Source organism: Phalaenopsis equestris, unplaced genomic scaffold (assembly GCF_001263595.1).
Source record: "Phalaenopsis equestris unplaced genomic scaffold, ASM126359v1 Scaffold000002, whole genome shotgun sequence".
NCBI classification, from domain to species: domain Eukaryota; kingdom Viridiplantae; phylum Streptophyta; class Magnoliopsida; order Asparagales; family Orchidaceae; genus Phalaenopsis; species Phalaenopsis equestris.
In genome coordinates this window covers 37,291,161-37,302,202 of record NW_018164444.1, presented here as the reverse complement: position 1 = coordinate 37,302,202, position 11,042 = coordinate 37,291,161, and the positions used below count along the sequence as shown (strand labels likewise).

Genomic DNA, 11,042 nt, shown 5'->3' with positions numbered 1-11,042 from the left:
GGAATTTTTGGATTTTTTGGGTCATGGAGGGGTATCTTGGTAATTTGGTCATTTTTGGAAGTTTTGACTAATTTGGATGTATTCAAGGTGTTTGAAATGGGTTTTGATCAATTTTGGGTAATTTGGCAAAATTTGGGAATTTTAGCCAAATTTAGGTCCCAAGGGCAGGGTAATTTGTTGGAGGTGCATAGGGGCAAAAGACCAAGTTAGGCATTTCACATAGAATTGGATAGATATCCGTTCTAAATGAACCATGGATTAATGTATTGTGAAGATATGGTGTACCCTAGTTCTAAGTCAACACCTAGGGTCAATCCTAAAGCCAAGTAATCCTATAGGGACTCTTCTTGAATTCTCTTATAATGATCTTATCTACTAAATGCTAGAGGTTAAGATCATTATGTGGAATTTCAAGTTGAGTAAAAAGAAGATTTTTGAATTTCTAATGGTGGGGGTACCTTTTCTAATTTTCTAAGACTAGTCAATAGGAAAGTCCTATGGCTAGACCTAGGTTACTAAAGAAGTTTCTAGACCTCAACCAAAAGTGAGGTCAACAGTGATGAAAGAATCTCTGAGGTTTTCAAGAGAGTTTACCAGATGGAGAGACAAGTTGTTGGACTGTACGCAGAACTCGCGACTTTCCATGGAGTGATGCTTGCCAACTTCGGGGAAGTTGCACATTTTTGTTTGGAGAGGTTGTCCGTTGGAGACGCCCTCGCCTCTCACCTATGGACAACCAGAGTGACCTTTTTAGGGTGGGTGGCGAGTTTATGTATGAACTACTTCACCATTGAGGGTTTGTCTCGAGCAAAGCCGAGAACGAACCGTTTAGTCCTGTTTTTTTTCTTACTTAGATGTAACGATGGTTTGACTGGACGACTCCCCTCATTTGTATTTAAATAAATAAGGACTGAAATAATTTTTTTTCTATTTCTAGTAATGATTACTTTACTTAAAAGACTTGTAGTTTTGTCAAGTTAGTCAAATCAGTGGTGTTTCGACTTCCTATGTATCTTTTCTCGTGTGTATATATACATGTATGGCCGCACAAATGCTCAGGGTTCCTATTCCTTTTCTTTCCTAATTCCTCTTCTTGTTCGTGTCTCATTGTCTTTTATTCATTTATTTGGGTTTAGTCACCATTTCCTTTTTTTTCTGTCTAATGTTATAGACTTCATGATTCAAAAATACTCTCAGGAGTCGTTTAATTTTATTCATGCTATAGTTGTTTTGCTTCCTGGTGCAGCAGGCATAGAGGAGATACAAGATCATTGTGTTATGGATCCCACAATTTTCCTGTGCCTGGGTGACAAGCATGAGCGGGTCACAGATGAATTCTCTTCTGACCTTGTCTTCTACATGCATCACTTTCATATTGGCCTTCAACTACCGTTTTGTCGAGAGTTACATTCGATCTTCAACCTCTATGGCATTATTCCTGCTCAAATCATTCCAAACTTGATCGTCATTATCACGACCTATGTACTCTTCTGTCGGAGGATGAATATTTCAGGGTCGATCGAACTCTTCAATCATTTCTTCTCCTTTCTAATTGGTCATGACAGTTACATTCAGTTTGTCGCCGACATTAAGATGCAACTGCTGGTGCTAGAGAATAAAGTGGGCTGAAAGGCAAAGTTCCTGATCGTCTAGTGTGCGCACGGATGGGGGATCTACACTTCTCCTACTGATTGCAAGGTGAAGAAAGTAAAGAACCTGGTCGGGACCACAAGGCATTGATTGAGGGCCAGTGCCTCTCTCTATTTCAATACCTCGGCTCCAACGAGATCAAACAAATGATTGGCCTGGATGGGGTTGTAACTATGATCGAGGATTGTGGAGAGAGTTGTTGGGGAGAGGTTGGCTTTGAAGAGAACTCATGGGAGAGGCGGTCCTCCCTTGTTTGACAAAGGTCGAGGTTGTCGTTACTCAATCTGGTTGGCGGAGGGGAATGATGAAGGTTGGTATCACTTTTCTTGCTTGTTTGTGTGTGAAATGCATTTTTGTGATTGTTTTATAATTTGTCAGGTTTTCAGAAGGGAGCAAGGGGGCTGATAGTAGAGGTCCAGTGACGGCGGCGACCAGAGGTGGTAGTCTGGTGGTGGCAACTATGATGGACAAACAACAGTAGTCCAGCGGCGTGGAGGTCATACGACTGTGGTTAGGCGGTGGTGACGATGGTTGCCGAGTGACGGTGATAATGATGATGATGATGATAACAACTTGTGGACAGTGTTCCAACGAAAATGACAATGGTGGCTAGACAGTGGAGGTTTGACGCGACAACAATTAGAGGCGGTGGTCCACTGGTGACGACAATGCTGAACGGACAACAATGGTCCAACAGTAATGGAGCCCAGATGATAATAATTAGGCAGTGATAACGATGGTGGCCGAGCAACTGTTGTTCGATGGTGACGACAGCAAGTCGACTGTGTTTCAACAAGGGTGGCCTGGTAACTGTGGTCCAACTGTGGTGGTCTGGTAATAGTAGTCCAATGATAGTGGTAACAACTAGAAGGTGATGTTTTGAGGGTACCTGCGACATATCATTGAGAAACAAAATAGATGCTGAACATTCGAAACTTTAAGGAAGTGTCAAATAAAACTTTGTTTTCAATAAATGACATCAAACTAATACATATAAGATAGTATTAATTTTTCACTTTTTTTTAAGTCTATAATAATGATCATTTAATGGTTAAATCCCTTTTGGAGCCTATAAATAGGAGTCGGGAGAAGAGAGTAGAGGTGCGGCGGTGCATCGTGGAGACTCGTTGTGGCAGTGCGGCGGCGCAGCGTTGCGACGCGACGCGACAGCTCGCTGCGGCGACGCGACGCACTGTGGTGGTGCTTTGCGGTGAAGAGTTGCGGTGCAGAGTTGTGGTGAAGTGTTGTGGCGAGGCATTGCGGTGAAGAGAAAAGTCATCCTCGCCCTGCGTAGCAGATAAACAACGGGATATTCTTTCCGGTTGTGGCGAAGAGGAAAGTCATACCCGTTCTGTGCAGCATGCAAGCAATGGTATCTTCTTTCTCGTTGCGGTGAAGAGGAAAGTCGTTCTCGTCTTGTGTAGCAGGAAAGCAACGGGATCTTCTTTCTTGTTGCGACGAAGAGGAAAGTCGTCCCCATCCTACGTAGTAGTAATAGGATTTTTTTTCTTGTAGCGGCAAATAGGAAAGTCGTCCCCGTCCTGCGTAGCAGACAAGCAACAAGATCTTCTTTCTTATTACGGTGAAGAGGAAAGTCCTTCATGTCTTGCGTAACAGGCAAGCAACGGGATTTTCTTTCTTGTTTGTGACGTGTATTTTAGAGGAGACTTTCGTGCCACCCTTGCACGTTCTAAAGGTGATGAAGAAATGTTATAGTTTTGCTGTCACACTTTGAGGAGAAGATTTTCATGCTTATGTGATGGCGATATCGGGAGACCCCTTGACGATCATCAGAAGTACTGTTTTTTGGGGAGGTAATGTCAACTCTACTCGAAGATGAGAGGATTTGTTGTAGCTCTTGTATAAATATATGTTGGTCTTTGTAGCTTTTTTAACAATTAGATGTGACATTTGTAAATGATGATAATGTATTTCCTTGCTTCTTCCACGATTGTTGTGGCTTCTCAATCATAAGAAATCCTTCTAAGGCTTGTAGTCTTTTGAAGTTCTACAGTGGAGACCTTCTTTGGCTTGTCTTCCAGTGACATGGTAGCTTCTTATCAGGTATTGCCTTATGGGCTTGATTTTCAGTGGCATGGTTGAAAGAAAAATCCATTGAGGATGTAAGATCAGTTCTGAGTTGTGTAACGGGAGATTCTCGATGGAATTAACTCGTGATGAACAAAGTTATATGAAATCCACTTAGGATGGTTGACCTATCCCCTATCCTAGGTTGTTGGTCCTATCCTAGGTTGTTGGTCGAAGCTTTGCTTGACCACCGAAATCTGTTATGGAAGAGGTCGAAGGAAATCCACAAATGATTTTTGACCTATCTGAAGTTGTACATCGAAGCCTTTGCTTGAAAACTGTATTCTATAATGGAAGAGGTCGAATTGAGTCCCTCGAGGATCGATTAATCTCAGAATGAGGTGTCAGAAATTATCTGCATTTCTCGAGATTGGGGTATAGGTTGCAATGGACCGTATATTTTCATGGAAATATGATTGCAGTCATACTCAAGAAAAATGTTTGACAACTTGTCATTTGTTGCTTTTTAATCTTTTGCCCCTCAGCAGAGGCATTTTCCATGTGAGTCTGTAAAATAACTTATGTATGGAGCCTTGAAGAGATCAGTTTCCTGATCTGGTTGAAGAGGACTTCAATATGATGAGGGGTGTTGAGGAAACATTATTTGCGGTGAAGATTTCCTCCCAGTACATGAGTGATTTTCGCAGGCTTGTAATCTAAATGAAATATGGGATGACTTCCCCACCACAGTCGTGCCCGAGACGTGGACATGAACAACCTTTCGAGACTGCAGTGAAAAATTGCCCCTTAGCCTGGAAGAAGTTGTGACATACTTTGTGTCTGAATAAGATGCGAAAAGACAACCCCGCTAAAATTGTTCCTGGGACGTTGACGTGAACGACCTTTCGAGATTGCAGTCCCCCCCCCCACATTAAAGAATGCTTTGGAGATGATCTTCAAGATGCAAAGAAGATTCCTTTGCCAATTGGATGATCTACATCATTGGGAAATGAAGCAGGGGCTCGGTGTTTTAGAGTTCAAGACAATATCGAACTCTAAAGGTCTTGAAGCAGGGGAAGTTTGATATGGGGAAGTTCAAGCCCCCCATCGAACTCGATATTGTCTTGAAGCAGTTGTTCGTGAGTGTTGTAGTCCACTATGAGAAAAAAACTACTGAGCCTAGCCTAGTTGAAATAGTCCACTATGAATGACGAGTACACATGTACATTCTTCTCATAAATTAGGAAAGATGAAATTATAAGGTTGTATAACTATAATTTGGCATTATTTTTTGTGACAGCATGTTGCAAGAGTCATTGTCGGTTGTTGTGGAGGTAGTAGTCCGTCGTGAGTGTTGTAGATGGTTGTTCCGAAAGCGTTGATTGGCCAAAGAAGTCATGATATTCAGTACGAGAAATGTAAATCACGTAGATTGTAGTTGTCGAGTATTAATGACGTCCGTAGACCACAGGGGCCGGAGTCGGGAGCTGCATGAACGATGACCACGTAGGTCGTTGGGGCCAATATTAATGACGTTCGTAGGCCGCTGGTGCCAAAGTTGGGAACTGCATGAGTTGATGATTGTGTAGGTTGTTAGCACATTGATCGTAGTGGCGAGCTCTTGTTCTACATACGGAAGAGGTTACCAGATTTTCTAAGTTACAACGTTGACCGATGACAATTGGTTGGCAGTGATTGATGACGATCGACAGGTGTTGACGGCGGCTCGCGGTGGTCGACGATGGTCGGAATGATGTTAGACTTCAGCTCCTTCTCAGAGCTTTCAACTTTCATCCCCCCTAAAAACCCCACCCCCCACCCCCCCCCCCCCCTCTCATATGAAGGGTTGGACTCTATTTATAGTGTTTTGAATATCATTAATGCGGGAATATGAAACATTTTGATCGGACGATCCAGAGAGCTTCCCCCGATCATAGAATGTTTAATAGACATTTGGCTGCCTTAATGATGACCGAATTGAATGATTTTAGGCTCGTTAGGTTTGTCTTGTCGAGACGCTCAATTCAAGTATAAACTTGTCATATTCGACAACCTTTTGACCTTTCAAATATGTTCGGAAATCATCTAAATGTGATTCAATGAGTTGATCTGTGCTGGATTTGACTCGGATTAGGCTAGTTTTTATACCATTATATCCGTCTCATCAAGCCGGTCAGTTTGATTATAAGTTTGCTAAAATCGGAGCTCTGGATGACTTTTAATCAAGATTTAAATATTTTCTACTTAAAAAATCGTCTCGAAATTCGTGTCGGATGATGAAAATTTGTTAGTGACATATCAAGTTCCAAAGTTGATTATTGTAAATGTATAGCAATCTTTTATATTTAAATTTCTTGTAAAAGTCTTCTGTAATTATTAATTTGTTGAAATTATTTACTCTTAAAATGAAAACTTCAATATAAAATTGATTAAATATTACAAAATTGCAACACAATTATAAATTATTGAAAGTTTACAAAGTTTTTATTAGCATTATTATCATTGTCAATATCATCAACCAAGTAACTTTTAATTGATAAAAACATTATTTTTAAAGCTTTCAAGAAATAATTTATTTGTTAAAATTATACATCAAGGGAGGAAATTGAAATTATATTTATTATATTAAATTTTTACTACTTTAAATTTAAATTTATGTATTTATTTCCGATTCAATGCTAAACACCATCCTTTCTGTAAAACACCCCGAAATGCTCCACAGTTGTATGTTCCGGCTCCTGTAATTGTAAAGCTTCCATGAAAGAAAATAAAAAACCCTAAAAAGTTATAAATTTTTTTTTCTGACCTCTAACTGTCAATTGCCATAACTCATAATAACCCATAAAAAAGAAATATTGCTTTATCTTTTATCTCTCCTCAGCGAGAAATAAAGGCCATGATTGAGTCCTCCCACTGCATTGAATCTCCTCGCCCCACTCACACGCAACACAAGAAGAACAATCTCGCTGCAGCACGACCCTTCATCCTTCCCCCTTCAATATATTCTCCCACCTTCCCTATTCTCTTCCCCTCCATCCTCATACAAAATTTCCATTATCATACACACCTTTTCTCGCTTGGGAGCACGCTGTTTATCATATTGATTTCTCAAAGGGTTGCTTGCAGAGGTTATTGGCATTCTGTCCACCTCCGACTCTTTGCATCTCCAAAATCCTGAGATCTAACTATTATGGAGGTGGGCATCCTGCCAACAGATCTCCGTTGTCATCCCTTTGTGAAATCGTTCTGATTCTCTCACCAGCAATAGGAAGCTTGATGAGTTTTTCAAGTATATCAGGTGAGAGTGCGGATCTGCATGCTAGCTTCAGATCTATTTAAGATTATCTGTTGTTTGTAGCCTTTTAAGGTTATTTAAGTTGAGATTTTAATTTTAATTCCCCTTTCTTTCCTTTCGAAAAATTCCTTCGGCTTATATATATATTTTTTATTTAAATCTCGTGCCATAATCATATTGCATGGAGGGACGCATGCATTTTGCATACTAGGAATCATTACAGCATGCAGCTTGTGGTTTTTTAAACTTTTTTCTCTAAGTTGTTGCTTTGTTTTTTTTATGTTTTGAGTAAGGATCCCTGGCTCTTTCGATGCCAGCGTCGTTCTTCGTGTTTGACTGAAAGTCAGAACTAACTGTGGGTTTATTATGTCTTATTTTTTAATGCAGATCTGACTTTAGAACAGGAACGTAATGGGAAGATCCGCTCCACCAGGTTTGATTTTACTGGGCAGTGTTCAAACGGCTAAGAATTTTCTTTCTGACACATTATTCATTGGCTTTTGGGTTAACCATCGGGAGTAATTATTTATTGTTGTTAATTAAATGGTTTTTACGAAATTAATGAATGTGATGGAAAGTTTGCCTCCTTTTTTGCTTAGCTTTCCTCTTCTGTAACTGTGAGTTATCCCATCCTTGTTGGGTAGCTTTTTCATTTCTGAACACTTTTTCATAACCCTAAAACCTAGTTTCTCCTTTGGTGATGGTCCTGGTCTCAACTTTTAAAGCATCCATTGCATCTCATTTTTTCTTTATTCGTAGCCTATGTTTGACTGTTTTACTTCTGTACAACAAAAAAAAAGAAGGAAAAAAAACACTTATCTTTTGTGATCTCTTTGTTTGAAGATGGATGAAGTAAATACAATATTGACTAAACTAGATGAAGTTAAGAAGCACTTCTGTTAATATACCGTGCTTTTGTTGTGCGGTTTCATGCAGTTATAATTACATCCTGTGCTTTGAAGTAATTATCTCAAGAGGCATTTAACGATCGAGTTAGTATTTGTGAGAGATCGAAGGATATGAAGTAAATTTTGGCATAGTTTTTAGATTTTTATAAAGATCATAGCTTTATATTGAACTAGTAAGGTGATTTGAATAAAACGAGATGAAAAAATAATGAGTGTATAAAAAATTTTAATTTAAATCATGAAGAAATGTTTAAGTATGCAGCCTACAAGAAGCTTATTTCATAAAAATAAGCAGTTGTCTACGAGCTCACTTTTCTTGTTAAAGAAGTGAGCCAACGAAACACTCTTTAATATTTATGTCAATAAATTTCATGATGATTTTTTTTTTGTCAAAACTAAAAAAAAATTCTATTGGAGAGGAAGGGGAGGTTGGGAAGGATGGAGCAATATGGAATGTAATTGTAAAACTAATCTTGTATTATGTTTTTATGAGCTGTTAATTAAGTACCAACTACCCTGTTATTTGTTAAGTGATTAATTAATAGAGAATAACTAGTTCATATTCCATAAATAGTCACTTTTTAAGACATTTAAGCTATGGAAAAAAAGAAGTTTCTCTTCTTTCTGATGCTATCTTATCATGTTAACGAGCAATAAAATAAATTGATAAAAGAATATAAAGATTTTACCTAGAAACTCGTACAAGAATATAAAAAGGTTAGTAGACTGAGAAGAATTCACTCTATATGAAAGGAAGTTAAAAGTGAGGGGTTAACCCAAATAAAATCAAACTAAAGAAACGAGTTTTCCTCTATAAAAAAGCGATATTTATAGACTTCTTTTAAGCAAATTATTCAAGAGGGGCCAACAAAAACGCATTTGCATTTCAAAAGTTATTTATTATGAGATTAATTCATCCGGAAAAAAAAACTTTTTATTTGTGCTCATAATGTTATTGTATTGGGTCAAATATAACCTACAGTATTCTGGCCACAAATTAAATATTGAATTAATTGAAACAACGCAACTTCAACGGTCAAAATCCGTGGCAATTCCATGTATAAATTCATAAAAAATTGATTTAAGTAGTTGCCAAACATTTGCGTTTCGTTTTATTGTCAAAAGAATTTTTTTATAGGAATTTGTCAATTGAAAATGGACTATATTTTGTTTAGGTATTGCATTGTTTTCATATTGTCTCTATACTATGTGGACTTACAGGCACGAGTAATTTTTGAAAGGTAGTGAAAAAATTAAGATAAATGTGAGAAATATTTACTTTTCCTTTAATTATTTCCTTCGCACTCTTGTTAGCTATTGGGTAATGGTCATCTAATATTTTAATGGAATTGTCAGTCTGAATTAATCCTTCCAAGCTCGAGCATTCCTTTGTTCAGCTGCTAGTTATATTTATTAATTAAGCAAAATTCTTATCTATAGCTATTCAGATCTTTTCTTTGGTTTTAAATATACTGTTATATTTTCTTGGATTGAGAATCATCTTGTTTTATATTTTACATGTGAATATTTGTACATTTGAGTTTAGTTTGCTGTGCTTTTTTTTTTCATCAACAAAGATTAAGCAGTTGTGATTAGGAAACTATGCTTTGAACTTGCTTTGGAATTATAAGAATCATATTTTTAAAATAATGAATGATAAAATTTTAGTGTTTTGATTAGGAATAATATGGAAAACTAATCAGCTGATCAAATATTCTTTTTAAAGTTAGCCGTTTAAGAATCGTTTTTAAAAATGCTGTTTACCAAAAAAAAAAAGAGAAAAAAACAGAAGAACAAACTTGTTATCACCTAAGCATTGGTTCTTTTGGAATGTAGCAGCACGTATAAACTGCTCAATCTTATCTTAACGGAAAAAATGTGCCAAAATCATTTTCGGGACTTGAAATTCGTATTTTTTTCTTTGAGATCTTGCTGTCATGGTTACCATACCGTTGGTTAGATTGCTCAGATTTTTGTAGTTTTATATTGTTTTTTCCAAAATTCTTGTGGTAGTAGAAGTAGGTGGAGGATGAATTATAGGAGAAAGGCTTGGAGGAGGGAAGGGGGAATGGGCTGGCTAAGGTGCTTGCAGGCAATTTTGAGAAAATATTACATTTCTTCGTACTCAAATTAATTTACGCCCGCGCCAGCTGTAGAGTCCCGGGCTCACTAAAAAAATAATTAATATCTTTGATTTTATTGTTGTATTATGGCGAGTTTGTGGTTTTGTGGTGGTTTTATAATAGTAATGTGATGATTTTAAGGATTAAATGCAACTCCAACAATAAAATTATAAAATCATAATAATATTATCACCAAATCACAACAATACAATAATAACGTCATCATAATATAATCGTAAAATCATTGCTTTTACTTATTTTTTTCAAGGGGGTTTAGGGATTTTACACATGATGAATAATTAAAGAGTTAAATATATTATATACAACACAATAATAAACTTTCAGGAGTTTATTAATAATATATTTTACTTAATTAACATATTCACAGTAACAGAAAAATGCCATCTCAAATTATTCACAATTCACAATAAATATTTAATATATATACAACACAAGTTAAATATATTTATATATGTAATTTTTAATCTTTCAGGAGTTTATTGTTGTTATATTTTGATTAATATAAACTTCTTCGGTACGAGTAATTTTGCTGTGGAGTTCGATTTAGACCGACCGGCTTGGAAGAGGCTTTAAAGTATATTACTTTTTATGTTAAGAAATTTTACATTTGTATTTTTCACAAGTTATTCAAATTATTCCTAGAAGCTTTTGAATATGTTAATTCAGTAGTGGCGCTGAGCAATCTTTTACATTTGTTTGTTTGACATGCAACTCAAATGGAAGAAATATTGATGTGTAAATTTGTGTGTTCTGTAACAATTGCCAAAAAGAATGGTATATTTTTGGGTAATTATGTGTATTTATAAGACATAATGAATGCCCTGTCTGGATAAACTGAGTTTGACATGTTATGCGCACACCGAACTTAATTAAGTGCGGTGACAGTTTTCTGACAGCGGTCTGACTTTTTCAAAAAAATAGAAATTTATAATAGCTACCGCATCTAGCTTATCATTAAATTATTTTTAATCAACTTATCAACAGATATTCAATAAAATGCAGATTATATATATATAT

General features: G+C 36.8%; 1 long non-coding RNA gene across 2 annotated transcripts in view; it reads left to right on the top strand.

Moving 5' to 3' along the window:
• Nucleotides 1-6,512: 6,512 nt before the first annotated feature.
• The window catches only part of LOC110021296, a 7,790-nt gene continuing 3,260 nt past the window's right edge, over nucleotides 6,513-11,042 (top strand). For both annotated transcript variants that reach the window (XR_002293642.1, XR_002293641.1), the window contains exons 1-2: nucleotides 6,513-6,976; nucleotides 7,361-7,406. This is a non-coding gene — a long non-coding RNA (uncharacterized LOC110021296). The remainder of the gene's footprint in view (nucleotides 6,977-7,360; nucleotides 7,407-11,042) is intronic.